Raw genomic sequence first — 22,780 nt, 5'->3', positions numbered from 1 at the left:
GTTCAAAAGTAGCGAAAAGCCCCATTTAACTGAAAACATTGTTTTTCCTTGCATCATTCTATTTAGGATGTGGGTTATCATGGAGGAATTCAAGAATTCTCCAAATGAGTCCCCGCTCTGTGTCTGGATAGCTTCCCAATACAGTAATATGGGGACATACTGTAGCTCAGCTTTCCATTTCTCTTCTGTGTTCAGATTCACCATCTCGGGATGGCATAAACGTTACTTAAAAATGAAAAAGGGCAGGGAAGTTATCTTCCCATCATCATCGCTTGCTCCTCTCCCTTTCAAGAACAGCTGCCTAGACAGTGGTGCATTCACAGACCAAACCTACATACTGAATCCATAGTAACACAGAAGACCACAGCAGAAGATAGGATCATGGGAGACCACTTTTTCATACTGTATTTCAAGAGTATACATCAATTGCTTCTTATCTAAGCTGAAAAGAAACAATCCATAACTGCAGAACTACATGAAAAGACACCCAAGTGTCTTGTAATGGAGCAAAACCTTAGCAGGGGAGTAACAGGAGCAAGAAATTGGCTGTCGGGCAACGTATCCTAACATACCCTAATCACCATGAAATGAATGGTTACTGTAAATTTCCTGATATGTTGCTGGAGACAGTACATGAGTCCACACAGGATACAAGGGTGATTGATAAGTACCCATGTTAAGCAAGAAAAAAAAAATATTGGGAAAATTTTGATTTCTTTTTCAACATATTCCCCATTTAGCTGGATACACTTGGCCTAACAATATTCCAACTTTTTTCAAGCCCTCCAAAAAATAGGATTTGTCTAACTCTGTGACATAGGCTTCAGTTTCGGCGATAACCTCCTCGTCCGATGCAAAACTCTTTCCGCCGAGCCATTTTTTCATGTTTGGAAACAGGAAGAAGTCGCAGGGGGCCAAATCTGGAGAATACAGCAGATGCGGCAGCAGTTCATAGCCCAATTCCACCAATTTTGCTGTGGTGATGTGGGACGAGTGTGCCGGCGCATTGTCGTGGTGGAACAGCACTTTTTTCTTCACCAAGTGGGGCCATTTCCTCTTCAATGCGTCGTCGAATCTGCCCAATAATTTTCTTTCCTTTTCCAAATAGTCGATGAAGAGTATGACTTTCGAATCCCAGAAAATGGTGCCATGACCTTTCCGGCTGATGGAATCGTCTTCGTCTGCTTTGGTGCACGTTCGCCAGGTGAAGTCCACTGTTTTGACTGTTCCTTTTCTGGCGAGTAGTGATGAATCCATGTTTCATCAACAGACACGAAACAGTGCAGAAACTCCTTCGGATTGCGCTTAAACAGGTCCAAACACTGCTTCGAAGTGGTCTTTCGATTCCGCTTGTTGTCCACAGTGAGCAAATGCGGCACCCATCTTGCCAATAGCTTTGTCATGCCAAAATGTTCATGTAGGATATTCTGCACACATTCAAATGAGATGCCTACGATCTCAACAATCTCTCTGATCTTCACTCTCCGGTCTGCCAATACAATATCATGGATTTTGTTGACCATTTCATCCATAGTCACCTCAATTGGGTGACCTGGATGCTTTTCATTGAGGACAGATGTACAACCACGCTTGAATTCATTGAACCAATATCTGATGGTTGTCATCAAAGGTGAAAGGTCCCCATAAATGGCTTTCAACTGTTCTTTGATTTCCTCACACGTCTTTCCATCCAAAAACAAGAATCTAATCATCGATCGGTACTGCACTTTCTCCATAGTTCAAAAAAAAAACTCAAAATTGCTCACTTCCAACAGCTACCAAAACAAAAGTACACAATGAATTTATCTGAAATTCTTACAGTCGTTGTTTGACAGATGACACAAAATGATGATATACTGTACAAGATGACACTAAATGATGATATACTGTACAGGTTTGATGTCAGTGGCGCCATCTGTCTTCAAACACAGGCACTTATCAATCACCCTGTACATCATGTGCTTGCACACCTTTCTCCCAGATCTCATACTTACTGGCTGTGTTAGCATAATGTGATATAAGTCAGCCGAGAGAAAAAGAGACCTCAAAGGAGACAACCATAACCAGAAGCTACACAGCTGACATCAATACAGACATAGCAGTGGGTGACACACTTGGTAAGTCCAAACAAAGATTCTTTATATGTTATATAGTTTTAAACTTTTTTTTTCCCACTTCAGTCGCAATGAAAGCCCACATCTTGAAAACTGATTAGAAGACTATCCTGACAAATTAATGAAATTGTTAGCATTTTTAGAAAACAACTGCTTAGACAGCTGCACTTTGGCATTTTTATAACAGATTTGTTTTTTTTTCCTTTTAATTATGTTACATATCACCATAAAGGGGCTCTTTATCTGTGAAGTGGTTCTCTTACTTTTAACAAAAATAAACTTAATCAAGCTCCATGGCCATCTTAATAGTACTAACTGAAGGCCACATATGGATTGTCACAATTTCCCAATTCCTGATGCCTGGATCAGGAATATTCAACATGTTAAGTTTTCCTGATTTTCCGGTCCCAACCACAAATGTTTGGGTATGGAAAATCTGGGAATTTTAGCATATATACTTTCCCTGATTGCCTGACAGTTCGATGATCTTTGATGGCCAGCAATCTGCATTTTTGATTGTTGGATTGAGGTATGACATTGCTATAATGAAACAGATAATACATATAAGTCTTGAAATTATATACCATTTTTAATTTGTATTTCAACTTGTTTCCCATGTGGCTAAACTCTGTTACTCTGAACTGCTCCAGAGAAGCTTCAAAGGTGAAGTGGAAGTGATCAAGCCCGGTATACGGGTGAAACGCGTCTTCCGACATCATCTCTTTCCGGCTGTCCGAAGTGCCGCATGTCTTCATACATCTGCCGCTGCCCTGTGGTATTCGAGCCCTGAAGCGTCCCTCATCGTCTGAACGATTGAGCCTTTCTACACGAAGGAACATTCACAAACTCTCCGAGGTTGGACTTTCTCAGCCCATTATTCCGTTCAGCAACATCATCAACCTTTTAATGACAGAGACTTTCATTACGGGACGTCCACACCGGATCGTGGTTTGTGTCTCTCTAACCGGGCGGCTGCGCTCCGTCTCCCATTGACGGGAACACTTTGTCTCAAGACTTCACATCTGACACTCGCTGCCACAGACCGACTACAGCACGGGACGTCCATCTCCACTTGCACTCTGTACTTTCCAGCACGGCTTCCACGTTTAATTCCCCAATCGACGGTGACACCATGCTATGGGAATTAGGACATGTCATTTGACATTTCCCTACTGGTAATAGCAGTACTTTATTTGTTATTGCCTTTCAAATTTATTCCTTACGAAATAATTATTTAATTATTATATGCGCAGACAGGCTTATCCATACTCATATTTGCTCATGTCATAAGCAGCATCCAATTATCAATACGTACCGTGTTTGGAGATTTTGAGTATCAATTTTGGGGTTATTTCTCCATGTCATAAGTTATTTCTCCATGTCATAAGTTATTTGCTCATGTCATAAGCAGCATCCAATTATCAATACGTTCCGTGTTTGGAGGTTTTGAGTATCAATTTTGGGGTTATCTCTCCAACCTTACTATATTTAGATTTGCAGATGTTTACTTGTATTGTCTATACTGACTCATAGCCTCACAGATTCTTTCTGTACACCTGCTACATTGTTAAAAAAAAAAAGCTTTTTTTTGGCTTATATCTTCATTTTAGATACTTATAGATACTCTCATCCTATACAAGAGTATCTGTTACATTGTTAATCAAAACCTCCCCCCTTTTTTCCTGACTTATATCTTCATCCTAGACAGATACTCCCATCCCATACAGGAGTATCATTGGTGTGGAAACTTTAATGTGCATAATATCAAAGCTATCATCTGTTGCATGTGTTACATTGGTTTTTTCCCCCCTTTGGGCTCATATCCTTTACTCCAGATGCTTGTTAGACTCTAATATCTGGTATTTATATCTCTTATTCCAGACACCTGTTAGACCTTTCTGGCACTGCATATTTATCTAACCAGCTGACTAAAGAATGTCAGGACATTTGGAAGTAATTGACAACTGTCACTATCTAGGACATTTTATATCTCATTGACTTATTAAATTGGTTATTAGCCTTCTCCCCCTTCTTGTTCAATCTGCATCTATCCTTCGTGGACTCTCACCATTGATTCAAGGATTATCCCTGTCTAACATTGGCAGCAGATCCATCTCATCTCCATTGTCCTCTCCGCTTCTTCTGTAAAATTCGTGAACTCTCATCAGTGATTCCAGAGCATCCGACTATCGTTTATCCCTTTTCTCTACTATCACACCACACTGGTAACGCCCAAAACCGTCCGATCTTGGAAGCTAATCAGTGTTGGGCTGGGTCAGTACTCAAGTGGGCGACCCTTGAGGAAGACTCAGTATAGTAGAGTACAGACCGGTTCATCACGCTCAGAGTCTAACACTGACAGCAGATTCACTCTGCCATCTTTTTTCCTACTGCTCTTTGTTCTTTTCTCTCATGACAGCTGGTAACATCATGCTCATTTGCCTATATACATTCTAATCTCTAACAGGTGTTACATTCATATGCTAACGTAGGACTTATAATATTCTTCAGTGTCTTAATTGTTTTCAACTTATCCTGTATTAACCTTTCATGACACTGTGACTGGACTACGGCAGTCGGAATTAATATCATGCTAATATTAGCATTTGATTGTTATTAATTGTATTTTAGTTTCTCTTGTGATTTATTTAGTACCGGCAATTCATTGCTACTTTGTTCATTATAATCTTCATTGACCACTGACCCTTTTACTTTGTGTTATCAATAAAAGTTAAATTTTATATTTATTCCGATATTTCATACATTAGTTTAAGATAAGAGTGCGCCCACAAAAGAGTCTTTTTTTTCTCCTTTTTGCTGTCTCATACTTTCCCTGATTGCCTGACAGTTCGATGATCTTTGATGGCCAGCAATCTGCATTTTTGATTGTTGGATTGAGGTATGACATTGCTATAATGAAACAGATAATACATATAAGTCTTAAAATTATATACCATTTTTAATTTGTATTTCAACTTGTTTCCCATGTGGCTAAACTCTGTTACTCTGAACTGCTCCAGAGAAGCTTCAAAGGTGAAGTGGAGAAGCCAGGATTCAAGTTGCAAAGTAGTTGGATTTCAATCAATTACATTTTACCTTTAACAATGTATCCTACTCTTCAGTGTTTTAATTTGTACCTGTAGTTTGAAAATAAATAGATTACTCTGGTCAATGAGATGGCCTAATATCAGATGAAAGAGTTTGCACAACTCATCAACAGATGGAGAGTTTAGTTCTCCAAACATTAGTAAGAGTTACTTAGCGGCACACTTAACATATTGGGCATAATTCAGACCTGATCACGGGTGGTCTTCTGGTTACCGGCGGTCGGGCTCCCGGCGCTCAGTATACCGGCGCCGGGAGCCCGACAGCCGGCATACCGACACTTATTTTCCCTCGTGGGGGTCCACGACCCCCATAGAGGGAGAATAAAATAGTGTGGCGCGCGTAGCGCGCCACCGTGCCCGTAGCGTGGCGAGCGCAGCGAGCCCGCAAGGGGCTCATTTGCCCTCGCCACACTGTCGGTAAGCCGGCGGTCGGGCTCCCGGCGCCGGTATGCTGGTCGCCGGGAGCCCGACCGCCGGCCAGCCGTAGTGAACCCCTGATCACACCTCTGCGAATTTGCAGAGGTTTGCAATCGGATAATCGCTGCCCAGCCAGAGTAAAAATATGCCCGTGCAAGTCTGTGTAGTCTGCGAAAAAGCTTTGCAATTGCCAGTCAGCTGCAAATCCGTTCGCAACTCACCATCAAATGATTTTTCCAGTCTGTGCAGTCTGTACATAGCCCAGGACTTACTCTACAGTGCGAAAAAAACAGGAAAATAGGCTGTTCGGGTCAGAGCTGACACTCCCAGAAAATGGGCAGTTACCACCGCCAAACGTTCGCTTCCTGTCAATCAATCTGCATACGCCTAGCAAACAAAAGAGACACAGGATTTTTTTTATTTTTTTGCAGTTTGGCATCGCGTCTGCGAATTACGATCCGTACGCATGCACAGTCATTCAATAATCGTCCCCTTTGCGATTTTGCACAACAGCGATCAGGTCTCATTAGGCCCCTTGTGCTATGCGGCATTTGGATTCCTTCATGAAATTATGTCTTGGAAACAAAGCTGCTCTGATGTACCTGACTTCTTTTGCCATGCTACTGTATTTAGGATTTCTAGCTTCTACAGACCCATGAATCTAAAACACTTCTCTCGTACATCTGTATCATGGGGACAATTTTCATAGGACAGTGATTTTGTTCTTCCATTCCAAGGGTCTCGTATCAACATAAATAAAATGTATCTGTCCTTTGGATGGGTATTGGACTCAAGGTCGACACCGATTAGGTTGACACCCAGTAGGTTGACGCCAATTGGTCGACAGTGGGTATGTTGACATTAGAAATAGGTCGACATGACCATTAGGTCGACATCAACTAGGTCGACATGAAAAAAGGTTGACATGAGTTTCTTATGTTTTTTTGGTGTCGTTTTCTCTGTCAAGTGACCGGGAACCCCAATTAGTGCACCGCATCCACTTGCATGGCTCACTTCGCTCACCATGCTGCGGGCAAGGTGCCTCACTCCTCTACCGCTTCGCTCGCCACAGGTTACCGATCCCAATCGTAGTCCACGTGGATCGTAAAGTATGAAAAATATTTGAAAAAATGTGAAACTCATGTCGACCTTTTTCTTGTTGACCTTGTTGATGTTGACCTATTTCTAGTATTGACTTATCCACTGTCGACCAATGGGTGTCGACCTAATTGGTGTCAACCTAGAGTCCGGATACCCCTTTGGATATGATATCAGAGCCCTTCATCAGAACAAAGAGAAGTAGGACTTTAAAGGAATATCTAAAATGACACCAGTGGTCTGCCATCAGACAGAACCTTTCTAAAAATCTATGTGGGTAATGTAATAGGTTGTAGATTTTCGAAGAGTTTAAAATAGTTTTAAATGACAGCAAGATTCCAGCTACTTTCTATTCAAAGTCACAACAAACTCATCATAAAATTTCTGTGACCAGAGATATTGCTCAAACTACCTTTATTCTCAGGTATTTGTCCAAGCGGAACATAATACACAGCCACATTAAACATACAGTATATTACCATTTTATTGCTTAATACTCCATTAAAGCCCCTTGCGAAAAAAATAAAAAATACAATTATTGATGAGCCTGAACTACTGTATTTAAATACTGTATGTTTAATATTAAAGCAATAATGTTTTTAAAAAATAATAACATTTAAAATTCTTCAGACAAAAATAGTTTTATGTTAATTCGGGCAATGGGCCTAATTCAGGTTGGATCCTAGTAAGTGCTCCAACCGCAATAATTGCTAAAAGGATGTGGACGCATGCACAGTGCCCGACCTGCGCATGCACCCGCATTTTCTGCAGGGGTCGCTGAGCGGGAGGGGGGTGGCAACAGTCCGTTTCCTAGGCCGATATGGAGTGTTGCGGGTGCGGAGGTGGCTAAACGGGGGCAGCAACGGTGAAACGGGGGGGCGTGGCATGTGCGTGATAATTTAAAATATTCCTTTTTTTTAATATTAGTGCCCCATTAATTAAATAATTATTGCCCATCAAGATATTTTTTTTTTTTTTTGGAACCCCTTAATTGATATTTAAGTAGTGGTAAATAATATTTCTGTTCTATTTAATATTTATGTTTAATGTTGCACTTTGTTCGGTTATGTCTAGACAGATAGCATAAAATTTACTTGTGCTGCCCCCCTTCACTGTAACGAGCTCCCTTGCTTTATTAGACTCTCCCCGACGTTGTAAAACTTCAAACAGGCACTGAAAACCCATCTGTTCCCTTCCAAATAACCTAGTTTTAAAGTCACTCTCCCAACCCGCTACCTCATGCCTTGGCCATCTATACCTCGCTTACGTCCTACCATCAGGTCACTTTTCACTTGCTCGCACCTGTCTGTCTGCCCCCACCCCCTAGATTGTGAGCTCCGTGGAGCAGAGCCCTCCTCCCTCCCATTCTCACAACCCTCTTCTCTCACACTTCAATTGCAGCTCTCTCCTACATAGCGAATGTCTATGCCTGGATCTCCTCTCACTCATTACTGTTTATCTCTCCAGTGGCTGCCTGCCCTAGTAGTATGCCAACTTCTCCTTTGCTTCCTTTCACCTCGGCTGTAGTGTGTATTGAGAACTGAGGTGCTAATTGTCACCTGTGCTCTGTTTAAGTTTTTCTGTAACTGTAATGTTAAGTTCTGTGTACTCTATATTGTTCTAGTGTGTGCTGTATGTAAGGCACTGAAAAACACTTATGGCACCCTATAAAAAAAATATAATAATAATAATAATAATAATAATAAAAAATAATAAAATGCCGGCAACTTGGACAATCTTGAAAATCAGAGACACTTTCTTTTATCCTGTGAGTTTTGCTGGTGATTTTCCGTCGAGTTTACAAGTTGCAGACTATTACATCTAACAAGTTGTACAGTGTATCTAATGGGCAGTCATTCTGTTGTCTCTAGCCTCATTACTTCCAAGACACTCAACAGTTTTTTTTTTTAATCTGGAGGCTATTACATTTCCTTCTATGTCACATGCTGGAGAACGCTTATAAGTTATATTTTTGTTGGTATGTGGTCCCTTCTAGGCTACCTATAATATTACCACAATAAGAGGTCATAAGAATTATAGAGGAATTATTGGAGGAAGTATGCATTTGTGATAATCCTGACCCAAAATCACTATGTATTGGTCTTCTGTGATACTGTACACCTGATCCAAGAAACCATATGTTTGTCTTCCCAATCAACATCGACAATTCATGAAAACTAGAACAAACTACCATGTTGTCAAGGCAGCAAATTGCCAAACAGCATCTTATTAAAAGTACTCTAACCCTTTATCTCTGTAGTGATAGAGCATCTTATTAGAAGTACTCTAGCCCTTTATCTCTGTAGTGATAGAGCATCTTATTAGAAGTACTCTAACCCTTTATCTCTGTAGTGATAGAGCATCTTATTAGAAGTACTCTAGCCCTTTATCTCTGTAGTGATAGAGCATCTTATTAGAAGTACTCTAACCCTTTATCTCTGTAGTGATAGTATATCCCATGGAGTGCATAACATACCGCACAACTCATCTGCATGCTTTGCTCTTATTTACTCTAATCTAGACGAGCGGCTTCAGATTTACGTTTTTGAAAACTAGCACAGTTTCAGATTTATTCGGATTGATCTTACATGCAAAACATGTAATAGCCAATAGGCAATAAGATGCCGTTTTTGAGAACTGAGTAAAACTGAGGAAATCTGAACCCGCACATCTCTACTCTAAACCAATACATTGTGTCACCTGATTAAATTATAAACCACACTTTAATTGAGATTGCTCAAACTCAAAGTAGGCTATTGCATTGTGCCTGGCCATCTGTGAATGAACAACAGATGGGCATACACTGTATTTACAGTAGATGAAAGACCTCCAGTCCATACCTCTTTACCCACCCCAAAATGTACCTCATCATTGGCCAAATTCACTGCTCATGCATCCATAAATCTTATCTCACCCCTATCTCATTTACTTCTTATAAAGATCTGCTGATAAAGGAAGAATATCAGAATGCCGGGAAGATTTTAATCTTTGACATAAAATAGTATTTTCATGCACTGTTGTTTAACTTAAGATACAGTATGATATATTTTTTTCTGTTTAAGCATGCATGTTATGATTTGACAATAATGTGATTACCCTTAAACTTTCCTTTGTTGCATCTTACTTGAAAAGGTACTTTAGAGATGTGCGGCGGGCACTTTTCGTGTTTTGTGTTTTGGTTTTGGTTCTGGTTCCATGGTCGTGTTCTGGATCTGGATTGGTTTTGCCAAAACCACCCTTTCATGTTTTGGTTTTGGATCTGGATGATTTTTTAAAAAAACAGATAAAATCACAGAATTTGGGGGTAATTTTGATCCTACGGTATTATTAACCTCAATAACATTAATTTCCACTCATTTCCAGTCTATTCTGCACACCTCAAAATATTGTTTTTAGGCCAAAAGATTGCACTGAGGTGGCTGTATGACTAAGCTAAGCGACACAAGCGGGCGGGACAAAAACACCTGGCCCATCTAGGAGCGGCACTGCAGTGGCAGACAGGATGGCAGATTTAAAAACCAGGCCCCAAACAGCACATTATGCAAAGAAGAAAAAGAGGTGCAATGAGGTAGCTGTATGACTAAGCTAATAGGAACATGTATCTCCAGTATAATTACACTGATCGTGCAGAATGAGAGAAGTGATACTGTGCAGATGTCACATACAGATAGTATTAACATGTATCTGCAGCACAAACACCTGGCCCATCTAGGAGTGGCACTGCAATGGAAGTGTCAGGAATCGGCGGTCAGCTGCGTCTCACCTACCAGCGCGCTGGTGTGCAGGCCTCCGGAGGTCATGGTCCCAGTCGCGGCTGCATGGATGCGCTGACCGCGAGTGTCATCTCCCGTGTCGCTGAGTACCCCTGAGTCTGGTCCTGCGTTTGTGTTCCGCTGTGTGCCGGCATCCGGTCTGTATGGATGCTGCTATGACACCTGCACTCAGCTAATCCCGGCATCTAATCCAGCCCTGTGTTTCCAGCCAGAACACTGCGACCAATCACTGCAGAGCAAGGGGTATAAGTTCCTGTCCGGAGCTCACTCTCATCGCCTCGGACAACGAGTCACATACCCTGTGTCTAGTTCTCCCTGTTCCTGCGTTCCTGTTTCCAGCGTTCCCTTGTGGTTACCTCATTTGTTCCAGCTTCCATTTCTACAGCTCTCCTGTTACTCCGGACTTCAGCTACATCCAGCTTCAAACCCATCAGCAGTAAGAGAATCTCCTCAGGTGTTCTTTCTCATTACTTACCTGTGCATAATTGTCAGCATACCATCTGTGCAACTCAGCAGTATAACATCTACTTGCTTAGAGACTGTCTCCTGCTTTAGCCTAAGTGTGGCTATATGGACTTGTGCTTTACAGAGACTGTGAGTTACATATATATTCCAGAGTTCTGCTTTCTTAACCATTATCAGTTTGCCCTGTGTTATTCAAAGACTGTGTATTTCCAAATACTACTGGAGTTCTGTTATTTCACCTGCATTCATTATCAAGTTATTTTACGTTCTGCTGCAAGAGACTTTTAAGTTGTTTGGATTCAGTTACCTGTCATAGTTTTCCACATTACCGGTTTCCATTGTATTCAGTATTATACCATCTGCTTTGCATTAATAAATATCAGCGTTTATGCGCAGGACTTTTATATTGCCTCCCCGCTTTGTACATCGCACCAACACTGACCCACTAGCGCCCCCGCCGGGGACAGACAAAACCAGAGACCTGACAGGAAGACAGGATGGCACTTTAAAAAACTAGTCCCCAAACAGCACATCATGCAAAGAAGAAAAAGAGGTGCAATGAGGTACTGCAGATACACGTTCCTACTATCTGTATGTGACACCTGCACAGTATCACTTCTCTCATTCTGTATGATCATTGTAATTATAGTACAGATGCATGTTCCTACTATCTGTATGTTAAACCTGCACAGTATCACTTCTCTCATTCTGTATGATCAGTGTAATTATACTGTAGATACATGTTCCTACTATCTGTATTTGACAACTGCACAGTATCACTTCTCTCATTTTGTGTGATCAGTGTAATTATACTGCAGTTACATGTTACTACTATATGTATGTGACACCTGCACAGTATTACTTCTCTCATTCTGTATGATCAGTGTAATTATACTGCAGATACATGTTCCTACTATCTGTATGTGACACCTGCACAGTATTACTTCTCTCATTCTGTATGATCAGTGTAATTATACTGCAGATACATGTTCCTACTATCTGTATGTGACACCTGCACAGTGTCACTTCTCTCATTCTGTATGATCAGTGTAATTATACTGCAGAATCAGATACATGTTACTACTATCTGTATGTGACAACTACACAGTATTACTTCTCTAATTCTGTATGATCAGTGTAATTATACTGCAGATACATGTTCCTACTATCTGTATGTGACACCTGCACAGTATCACTTCTATTATTCTGTATGATCAATGCAATTTTACTGCAAATATACATTCCTAGATGTATGTGACACTGCACAGTATCACTTTTCTTATTCTGTATGATCAGTGTAGTCTTATACAGCAGCACTGGACATATGGCAGCAGAGGACACCACCACTGTGACTGGACTGATGCAGCACAATACACCACCACTGAACTGATGCAGCACAACACAGCACCACTGGACTGGACTTATACAGCAGCACTGGACATATGGCAGCAGAGGACACAACCACTGTGACTGGACTGATGCAGCACAAGACACTACCACTGAACTGATGCAGGACACTGAGGACGGAGACACGTCCTCTCTCTACACTCTACAATGCTGGAGTGAAAATGGCATTGACGAGTGGCTCCTTATGGAGTCAAAACGCCATAAGAATCCTACAGCGGGATGATGACGTTTTGCCTCGTTCTGGTTTCCGAGTCAGGCGGGAAAACCCGAAATGGACTCGGACCCGGGCTCGGGTAGTGAAGTTTGGTAGGGTTCAGTTCTCAGGGAACAGAACCCGCTCATCTCTAACTGTAATAGTTTTTTTTTTAAAGAACATCGACTGGATGTAATGGAGTCTGAGATAGCAGGAGAAGCGGGATGCCAACTGATCTCTAACATTTTTTTAAAGGAGCAGACACTTACAAGGCAAAACCATGCCTTGTAAGTAATTGTCCCTTTACATCCCTCCAAAAGTTTCTATGATATGACTAAACTGAAAGCTTCATGGATTTATTTTTTGTTATTTACTTAGAAAGAAACTGATTCAAAATGTATATTATTTTTTGAAAATGTAATCCTTAAATTTCCTTTCATGTTTCTACATTTTAATTTTAGGAATGTTAACAGTCACAATGTAAGTGATTATTATGCTTCACTTAACATCTCAGAGTCATAATAAATAAGAGGGACAAGAGATCTTTTATAGGGATTACTAGGACACAGTGTTTAATATTAGATAGGGGCGAACTATTAATAAGTCACAGTGTTATAGAATTTTGAAAAAATAATAGAAATGATTTATAGTAGTGCTTCTTAAGAGAACCTCATCATATGTATTTAAAATCATTAGATGTTTAATGGCAGTCTTTACTTTTCTAAAGCAAATTGGTTTGAGGTAAAACTCAATAACACTTAATAAAAAGAAAGACTCCATGTAAGGAAGAAATGCGTCAGAAATTCTATTATAACAGCTTCCACTCCAGCCGAGTGCCAACATAAGGCATTAGAGCCATATTGGTTAATACAAAGAACATATTTACAGCTGAGCAATATGATTAAATATTCCAGTATGAAGATTAAAAGTGGCCACCTTACCAAGAACAAGGTCTGACTTCACTGCTGTACTTTAGCTTATCAACAGGGGGCTCCACTAATCGGCTGCATAGGATTAAAACACTGAAGATCCCTGGTGAGAGTCATCATTGAAATTTTACTTCTTCAGGACAGTATTCTTCCTATATTTGACCCAGGACAAACTATTTACTTTGTAATGAACCTTCTGATATTCTATGGTATTGTCATAGTTGCAGGCAGAGTGATACAGTGCTCTGTTAGTGATCTGTCACTAAAGAGTAGGTACAGTATAAGTAATATACAGCTTTGTGTGAGTCTGTCAGTGTAAACAAAAGAGACACTAGGGATGTCCACTGACAGTTCAGCCATTAGGTTGATGCCTTTACCATTGGAAGGCTGCAATCCTCCTATAGGACCTCCGCTATCAATGCCCAACATTCGCAAACATCCACCAATGACAAATTGACATAAGTGTCAGATGGGAATCCCTAAGAGACATCACAGCTTTGGCTAAGGTGTGTGCCCCCAGTGTTCTATTGAGTTTAAATCTAGGAGTAAGAGCCCAATATAAAAAAGGAAGTCCCTATATGAAATACCCCAGCAGCAAGAAACATGGACATGGTCAATACTGACAGAAATGTATGTGCTTTGTGTCAACCTTTTACCAGGAAACATTGCAGACATTAGTACAGAGGGTGGAGGCAGCAATCTATATGTGCAGCCTGCATTGTAAGAATTCCCTGTAGAAGAACTATAAATCCTTTAAAGAGAGGGGTATCAGATACTTTAAGTTGCAAAGTGGTGATCACCGGACAATAACTACAACTAAATGGACGCATACTATAGTTTGAAAGAGGGACTCTTCATTCAAACGAGGGGATCCTTAAGTCTGTCAGTGTCAAGATTAGGAATATAGAGCACTCTTAATGTTCTTTCCCCTATTTCTTGGGGGTTTCCCAACTGCAGTCTGCAGGTGGGACATAGGGACAGTGCCCAAAAAACAGGACTGTCCCGCCAAAATTGGGAAAGCTGGGAGTTATGATATTGACCTTCAACACACTGACTACCTCCCTCCTACAGTAAGTCTACTTTAATGCCTGTGGGCAGATAGGCTGTTCAGGAAAAACACAGTGTAAACTAGAGATGAGCAGGTCTGGTTCTCCGAGAACCCGACCCACCCGAACTTTGCGTTCCAAGTCCAGATCCGAGTCCGGACGAGGCAAAACGTCATCATCCTGCTGTCGGATTCTCACGGGGATTTGGATTCTATAAAGGTGCCGATGATCGCCCTATTTTCACTCCGGCTGTGGAGAGTGCACTGAACGGATGTGTCCGTCTCAGTGCTGGGGTTGTGGGGTGTGGGCATTGGGCTGCTGACTGCAGTAGGGCTGGTGTATATGTACAGGGGTCTGTCGTTAAGTGGTGTATCTGACAAGGGGTGATCTGTCCATAATCAATATACATCCAGGTGCTCTGCCCCAGTGTTAAAAAACCCCAATATACTGTGTGTACATGCAGGGGCTGGTGGGTCCTTTGTATCAGTATCAGTCTAGGGGTGCTCGGTGGTGGTGTGTCTGACAAGGAGTGATCTGTCTGGTGGTGTATCTGACATGGGGTGATCTGTCCATATACATGCAGGGGCTCTGCCCAGTGTTAAAAAAAATCCCAGTATACTGTGTGTGTACATCCAGGAACTTGTGTCTTCTATGTATCAGTATCAGTCCAGGGGTGCTCTGTCTGTTGTCTGGTGGTATATCTGACAACAAGGGGTGATCTGTCCATCCTAGGGTTGATCTGTCTATCCATCCAGGGGCTCTGCCCAGTGTAAAATTAAAATATTAAAAGCTAAAAAGCCTAAACTATAATTATAAAACACACACATATATATATATATATATATATATATATATATATGTTTGTTTGTGCAATACCCCAGTGTACTATACAATTTTTATTTTATTTTTAGTACTGTACCATGACAATGATTGTCAGACCGCAGTATATTATTGTTTCTGACTCACACACATATTGTGTGACACTGTTGGTGAAATTAAACTGAAGTGTACTGTTTGAGCCCTATTTCTGACTCATACACGTATTGTGCAACAGTGTTGGTGAAATTAAACTGCAGTGTTTGATTACTACTTCTAACTCTTACGTGTATTGTGCGACACTGTTGGTGAAATTAAACTGCAGTGTTTGATTACTATTTCTGACTATTATATTTTTTGTACAAATTGTGGTGTTTGCTGTACCCCACTTAATTTGTGTTGGTGGATAAATATGGAGGATGAACAATTGAAAGTAGATCAGGAAGCACATACTAGTGGTGCGGGTGCTGCTACCAGTCATGACAATACAAGTCCGACAACGAACTCTATTAAGGCTGATGCCCAGGGTCATAGAGGGCTTAAGTCAGGGCATGTAAAATAATTAATTTGACAGTGGTAAAGAAAAAAACATCAAAAGGAAAGTTAACTGCAGAGGCAGTAAGACAAACTATGCATTCAGAACCATGAGACATTCTTGAGGAACGTTTAGGTGTGTCCACGTCAGCTATGTGTGAGTGACATTTCTCACACTGTCCTTTTCGAGGTACCTCTTTCACCTCATTCCACTATTTCTGCACCATATGCACATGTGGGGAGCAGTACAAGTAAAGATGGTGATGATGAGGAAGACGTAATACAAATTGAGGATTCGTGTGTGGAAGTGGGACAGGATGAGGAGGATATGTGTGTACTGTCTGATAGTGAGGATGTTGATGATGATGATGTTGTTTGTGTAAGTTAGCAACCAGTGGCTGCAGTTGTTGACCAAGATAAAACGAAAGCCATTGCTATGCATGGGCAGAAAACCAAATAAGCCACCTCTAAGGTGTGGTATTAATTTTATCCCAATCCTGACAATGTTTGGGAAGGCATCTGCTCCATTTGTGAGATCAAAGTTAGTAGAGGTAGGAACGTTAGCCATCTAGGCACCTTCTCCATGTTACATTATTTGCGGCGAAGACAGAATTTATTGTACAAGATTATGATGTAATTAACACTCTCATCATAAACATCCTCATTAGTGATCGGAGCTAGTCCTTCTAAAAAATTGTTTGTTGGGGGCCAAAACAAAGCAAACACTTTCACCAAGTGCTTGCTTTGTTAAATTGTGCATGTCATTTTTAATATCCAATATAAGGGTGGGAGGGAGGGCCCAAGGACAATTCCATCTTGCATCACTTTTCATTTCTGTTCTGCTGTGTTGCAATGTTTTATAGATGTGATATAAACTGCAGCGTGTTTGTGCTTCTGCTGTGTCGGTTAACCAACCGGCTCGCTGCAACCTTTGGCCTAAAATGGATGAAAACAATATTGTGAACTGTGAGGTGGTCAAAATTCATTGGAAACACCTGGAAATTAATGTTATTGAGGTTAATAATACTGTACGACCAAAAACAGGTCCAAATTCTGTGATTTTAGCTGTTTTTATGATTTTTAGAGAAAAATACAGATTCAAAACCCGCAAGGGAGGTTTTGGCAAAACCAATACAGATCCAAAACACGAAGGAGATACAGATACAAAACAAGACCCCAAAACCCAAGATTTGCGCAAGCATACATCTCTAGTGTAAACAGTAGAGAAGTGACAGTTTAAGAAAACCCCTTGCACTTGGAGAGGTTATTAGGGATGTTCACATGTAAGTTTAGTATCGGAGGGGCATGCAGATGTTATGCACACCCTTCTGAGGTAAATTTTACTTTACTGTAGGTTCCACACATTTAATGTACCTTATCAGATGTAAAGTTTGCACATACTGTACATAAGATAGTTGCAATGTTTTTGAGTCGATGATGATAATTGACACATAGGGTGTACGCAAATCTGATGTTTGGGGATCTGCGCAGGCTCAAGACACGTTCTGCACATGTGCAGAATGGGTCTTGCAATGTAATTCGCAGCCCTCTGTCAGCCACAGCATGTAATGTCATGACGTGTCACCCCCATTTTAAAGGTATGATGGGTCCAAGGTTTGCGTCGTCAGACACACACTTCCTGGACCCCTGTGCCCTGATCTGCCTGGTGCAATGGTGGTCAGAGACTGCATCCTCAGATGAAGCACTCGGACACAGACACAGACTTCCTGGACCCCTGTGTCCAGATCTGGCCGGTGCAATGGTGATCTGAAGCTGCATCCTCAGATGAAGCTGTCTGACCCAGACTTCCTGGACCCCTGTGTCCAGATCTGGCCGGTGCAATGGTGATCTGAGGTTGCATCCTCAGATGAAGCACTTGAATCTCGCAAATGCTAACAGAGGCGTCTATCTCCTATAGATGCCTCCTGCTGCATTACAGTTTGAATGAGATGGAATTGCACAGCCGCAGGAAGCATACAAACATGAATCGGACCCATAATCTGAACACACATACAGTTCCTGCTAGACTAAAGGTTGCTTGTGTCTTCAAATACATCAAATTCAAACAAGTAAATGTAAGTGCAGATGCATCTTTGAGCATTAGAAAACGTCATCTTTCATGTGTAACTGTAAATCACGACTACATGTCAATATTTTTATCAATAATATATGAGATTCTCTTAGTTATGGTCCAGAAAGGGGGGTTTAGCTTCTGGGATCCTCAGAGAAACCACATAAAATGCTTCATTAGAAATTATATGGATTTGTATTTTCACTAAATGTGATTGTCTAATGTGAGGCCACCAGCTCATTAATCCAGAGGTCCACAAAGTGACAGCCCAAATTAACACCCATATATCAAGGTATGCAAGCTGCCATTAATACAGCTGGGTCAACAGTAGGAAAAGAATTGTCTGTGCCTAGTGGCAGCTTAATGTGTCCCACAGCACTAATGAATAGAACTGGTGTTTAATGAGTGTCTATATAGGTCAGTGAAGATCTAAAAAATTCCTCTTTACTGACTGAAATTTATTTTTTCTTAGTGGAATTTGCTTTCACGTTCTCTTTTTCATCATTAGGTGGAAATAGTAGCCTGTGCTGGCTTAATGCTACAATGTGGTAATGTTAGATTGGATTTTTTAAAATAAAATAGTAAATGTTTCTCTAAATTTCTCATTATTTTGCAGCTAATTTAAAAAAGAACAAATGGTTTAAAATAACTGAGTTATATGGCTGATGCTTACTGGACATCCATTTTTGAGGGGTAGGTTTGTTTTTTGAAGATTTTCCAGGGAGAGATATACCCACGTTAAAATACAAAACTCCTAGGCCATGCACAATTTTTCTGCACCCATGCACATATCCTGCAGAGGCATATACTGGAAACTGACTGGTGATAGCAGATTGCTGTACTGGCAGTCATCCCAGATATCACTACTTTACAGCTTACTACTCTCATTCATTATTGAGAGTAGTAAGCAAACCACATGACACTTCTGGCAATTGGCAGAAGAGCCAATGGAATGATGGGCTGACCTGCTTAGACTGACCAGGAAGGGGGCTGACTAAAACCTTTTAAGCTCTGTCCCCTACTGTGAGGTGTCAGGGCCCAACTATTTATAAATTATTGCAGTGCCAGTAAACAGCAGTCACTGTCACTTTTCTACATTGTTGTGGACATCAAGTGTGAGATGTGAGTCTGACTGCACTGTTCTCCCTCACTGACATGCATCGGCCATAGCGGACAATATTCAGGTAGAAAGAATAGGGTGAGAAGAGGCGAGAAGCAGTGAAAGAAGAGGTTAGTAGTGGTGGAGTATCTGATAGTAAATATGTACTGGAGCCAGTGCTAGCATTGTAGGGGTTACTTGTTGGAAATATGTTTGTAGAGGTTTGATGATGCTCAGCAGTCCCTCAATGGCCATCTTGGTACACATAATGAAGCCTCTCTTGAGGAGTAGCAACATAGAGTAGCATACTGTACTTTCAACATTAGTGGACTGCATAGGAGTAATCCCCTGCTGTACGTCACAGTGGAGATTGAGAATGGGAAAGTGGGTACCTGTGTGTGGTTTGGGTGGTGGGGGGTAGGATAGGCAGCAGGGTAAAGTTTTGCCAGAGTGTTTAGAGAAACCTTGCATTAACCCTATATGCACTACCTCACTACCTCTGCACTATGCTAGAGTCCATTGCAAATGAGCAGATCTCCAGGAACATAGTATATGCATAATTTTTCCAGTGATTTGTCTACTCCACATGCAGGTTTCAGTTTCCTGAGGATATTAGTGGCAGATTCGGTGAAGAGGTATGGGTGAGATTCAATTCTGCATTTCAGCTTGCTTGTCCTAGGGGTGGCGAGCTTAAATGCATGAGAAGGGACCCGTTTGGGGGCCCAAAGGGCACATTTTTTCACGATCACCTCCAGCACTTGTGCTCTATGTGCATGATCAGCACCATAATGGGACTCAATTGAATATCACCCATCGTGATCTCCCGTCAATTTACAAAGGATACCGGGCTTGATAATTAAATGAATTCCGCCCTATGAGTCAGGGGTGTGGGCATCGATTATCAATTTTAATTAGAAACTCTTAAAATCTAGTACTACTTTAAATTCTTATCTAAATCAGTGGTTCTCAAACTGTGTGTCATGACACCCTGGGGTGCCTCAGGACACTTGTAGGGTTGCCCTGGGTTGGTGATCCAAGACCAAATTGAAATTATTTATTATCAATGTAATATGCAAGACCAATGTTTTTGTCTTCAAATCATAAAATACAGTATGTGGACAAATAGAAGCAAATCTTGTCCCTCACTACATAACTGAACCTAAGGATAACATAAACACAATTTACTTAATTTAACATTTCTTTCTAAATTTCCCAATAAAATTTTTTGCCTAGGGGTGCCATGAAAAAAAATCTGATGCTCTAGGGCTTCCGTGATTCAAAAAAGTTTGGGAACCACTGCCCTAAATGTCAAAAATAAATAGAACAATACCATTTCAGGATGTACAGTACTGTACTAATGAAGATATTCAGTAAGAATTCACATCAACATGGTTCAATGGAGTAGCTTAAAACCAAGAAGTACGGCATGTTTAGAGAGTCTTGAGGAGTTGATTTGTTGAGAAGACTTCATCTCCTGGCAGAACCAAACAGAAGTATATTGTATTTATCTTTGTCTACATGTGCACCAATATAAAAATAGCACTGCATTGTGGTTTTATACTGATTGCTTAGAAAGTTACTAGTAAAAGCAATTAGAAGCAATTAAAAGTGTGGTATTGGAGACATATCATTCACAATTAATCATATTGATACATTTACTAACATCCATTATTGCTTGCTATCATTTGATTTATCTGCACAGAATAGTTTTGATATTTACACTGTCCAAACACCTTATTTACTCTAGTCTTGATTTCCGAACTTCTTAATCGTATCATCTGTCACACTACAGGTAAATACATTTTGGCTTTTATCTCTATAATATACATAGACCCTTATATGTGTTTACGAAGTCAGTCAGGTAAGCGTTTCACTGGATTGAGCCATGGTGGGTAAAGTTTTCATTCACTCCTAGTACCTCTATGACCGTCTGTTATTATTAGAGATGAGCGGCGGACACTTTTCGGGTTTTGTATTTTGGTTTTGGATCTGGATCCCCGCTAGTGTTTTGGATCTGGATGATTTTTGAAAAAAAAAAACCCATAAAAACAGCTAAAATCACAGAATTTGGGGATAATTTTGATCCTACGGTATTATTAACCTCAATAACATTCATTTCCACTCATTTCCAGTCTATTCTGAACACCTCACACCTCACAATATTGTTTTTAGGCCAAAAGGTTGCACCGAGGTAGCTAGATGACTAAGATAAGAGACACAAGTGGGCGGCACAAACACTTGGCCCAGAGTGGCACTGCAGTGGCAGACAGGATGGCAGTTTTAAAAAATAGGCCATAAAGAAAAAAAAGAGGTGCACGAAGGTCGCTGAGTGAGTAAGCTAATCGAACACAACTGGGTGGCACAAACACCTGGCCCATCTAGGAGTGGTACTGCAGTGGCAGACATGATGGCAGTTTTAAAAACTAGACCCCAAAGAGCACATAATGCAAAGAAAAAAAAGAGGTGCACAATGGAATTATCGTGTACCCTCCCACACACCTGGACTCTCCCACCCACCCATATGTTGTTTAAACAGGACATGCACAGTTTAATAAACCTATCATTTCAGCAATAGGTGGTCCCCCTGGAAAAAGCTCACTAAGTTCTCCGAATCATAGCTAGCTACAAACAAACCACCTCCTTCTTTGATGACTTTTCACATTATGAGAAGATGCAAGAGGAAGAGAACAGTGTCAAGAAGCAAATTAAAAATTAGAGAGGCACACGCAATCAGGAACAACACACATGCCTTTACCTCCACTCCTATATTGGTGTGGAACAGAAAGGACTTCAACCAAGCAAATATATAATTATTAATTACCACATTACTGGACAAAATGAAAAACTAGGGGCTAAAGCCTTCAAATTTGTACCCCCTTCTCGATGTTCAGGGATTAAGATAATCTCGGATTTAATGCTGGGATGCAAATAAACTGGTGTATACCACAGGATTCAAGATTGGATATTTTCCCTTTCATGGAGTCTGGAGACTTATTTTGTGAAAATCTCTGTGTGTCTTATTTATTTTATTCATGTTTTATTTTGAAATAAAGCAGTCCCTTAGATGTTTTAGCAGCCCCTCCTAAACCAACACAAGAGCCCCGGATGGGGCAAGTTGAGTTCGGATGGGTTCGGTAAAGTACTAAGCATGACTGTGAAGTGAATTTTTTTGTTATTGAGACCCTACCCTAGTGGAGCTTACCACTAGGGTATGCCTACAGCATGCCTCAGCCTGGCAAGCCAGACATCTTCTTGGCTGTAAGCCAGCATGAGATTCCATACTGGGCCTTATTCAGTAACTGTTTGTGCCTCACAGGAGCTCATTGCCCATCTAGTGCTGCAGTGCAATGGAAAGCTGATGCAATGCAAGATCACTGAAACTCTGTTCTTCTAATACCGCTATGTCTTTCGATAACCCTACGCAGCCCTTAGGAAAATAAAACCCCTGTACAACAAATGCGCATCTTTTAAATAAATAATCCCAAAATGTAGAACATCAATAATAAATAAAAATTAAGGTTGACTAATTGGAGCCATTCAGTGAGTCCCTAACATGAAACATCTAATGCTCTGGCAGAAAATATCACTTTCACCTCTCTGGCAATTGAGCTGGATAATGATTCAGTCTCTTCTGAGTCACACTGACTTTGGCCACAAATGTGGTCTCACCCATTTTATTTAAAAACACTTTATCAAAATAGCAATTTCCAT

The 22,780-nt window shown here is 40.8% G+C and overlaps 1 long non-coding RNA gene and 1 pseudogene across 1 annotated transcript in view; one reads left to right on the top strand and one right to left on the bottom strand.

The window, feature by feature from the left end:
* Positions 1-4,318: 4,318 nt before the first annotated feature.
* LOC135052028 (5S ribosomal RNA) lies at positions 4,319-4,437 on the top strand (annotated as a pseudogene).
* Positions 4,438-4,841: 404 nt separating this feature from the next.
* The window catches only part of LOC135051148 (uncharacterized), a 43,966-nt gene continuing 26,027 nt past the window's right edge, over positions 4,842-22,780 (bottom strand). The window contains exons 4-5 of the long non-coding RNA XR_010242069.1: positions 5,860-6,025; positions 4,842-5,024 (exon numbers count right to left, since the gene is read on the bottom strand). This is a non-coding gene — a long non-coding RNA (uncharacterized LOC135051148). The remainder of the gene's footprint in view (positions 5,025-5,859; positions 6,026-22,780) is intronic.

The sequence above is a fragment of the Pseudophryne corroboree genome, chromosome 2 (assembly GCF_028390025.1).
Source record: "Pseudophryne corroboree isolate aPseCor3 chromosome 2, aPseCor3.hap2, whole genome shotgun sequence".
In the NCBI taxonomy this organism is placed as follows: domain Eukaryota; kingdom Metazoa; phylum Chordata; class Amphibia; order Anura; family Myobatrachidae; genus Pseudophryne; species Pseudophryne corroboree.
The sequence above is the reverse complement of the archived record's forward strand: the minus strand, read 5'-3'. Positions and strand labels throughout refer to the sequence as shown.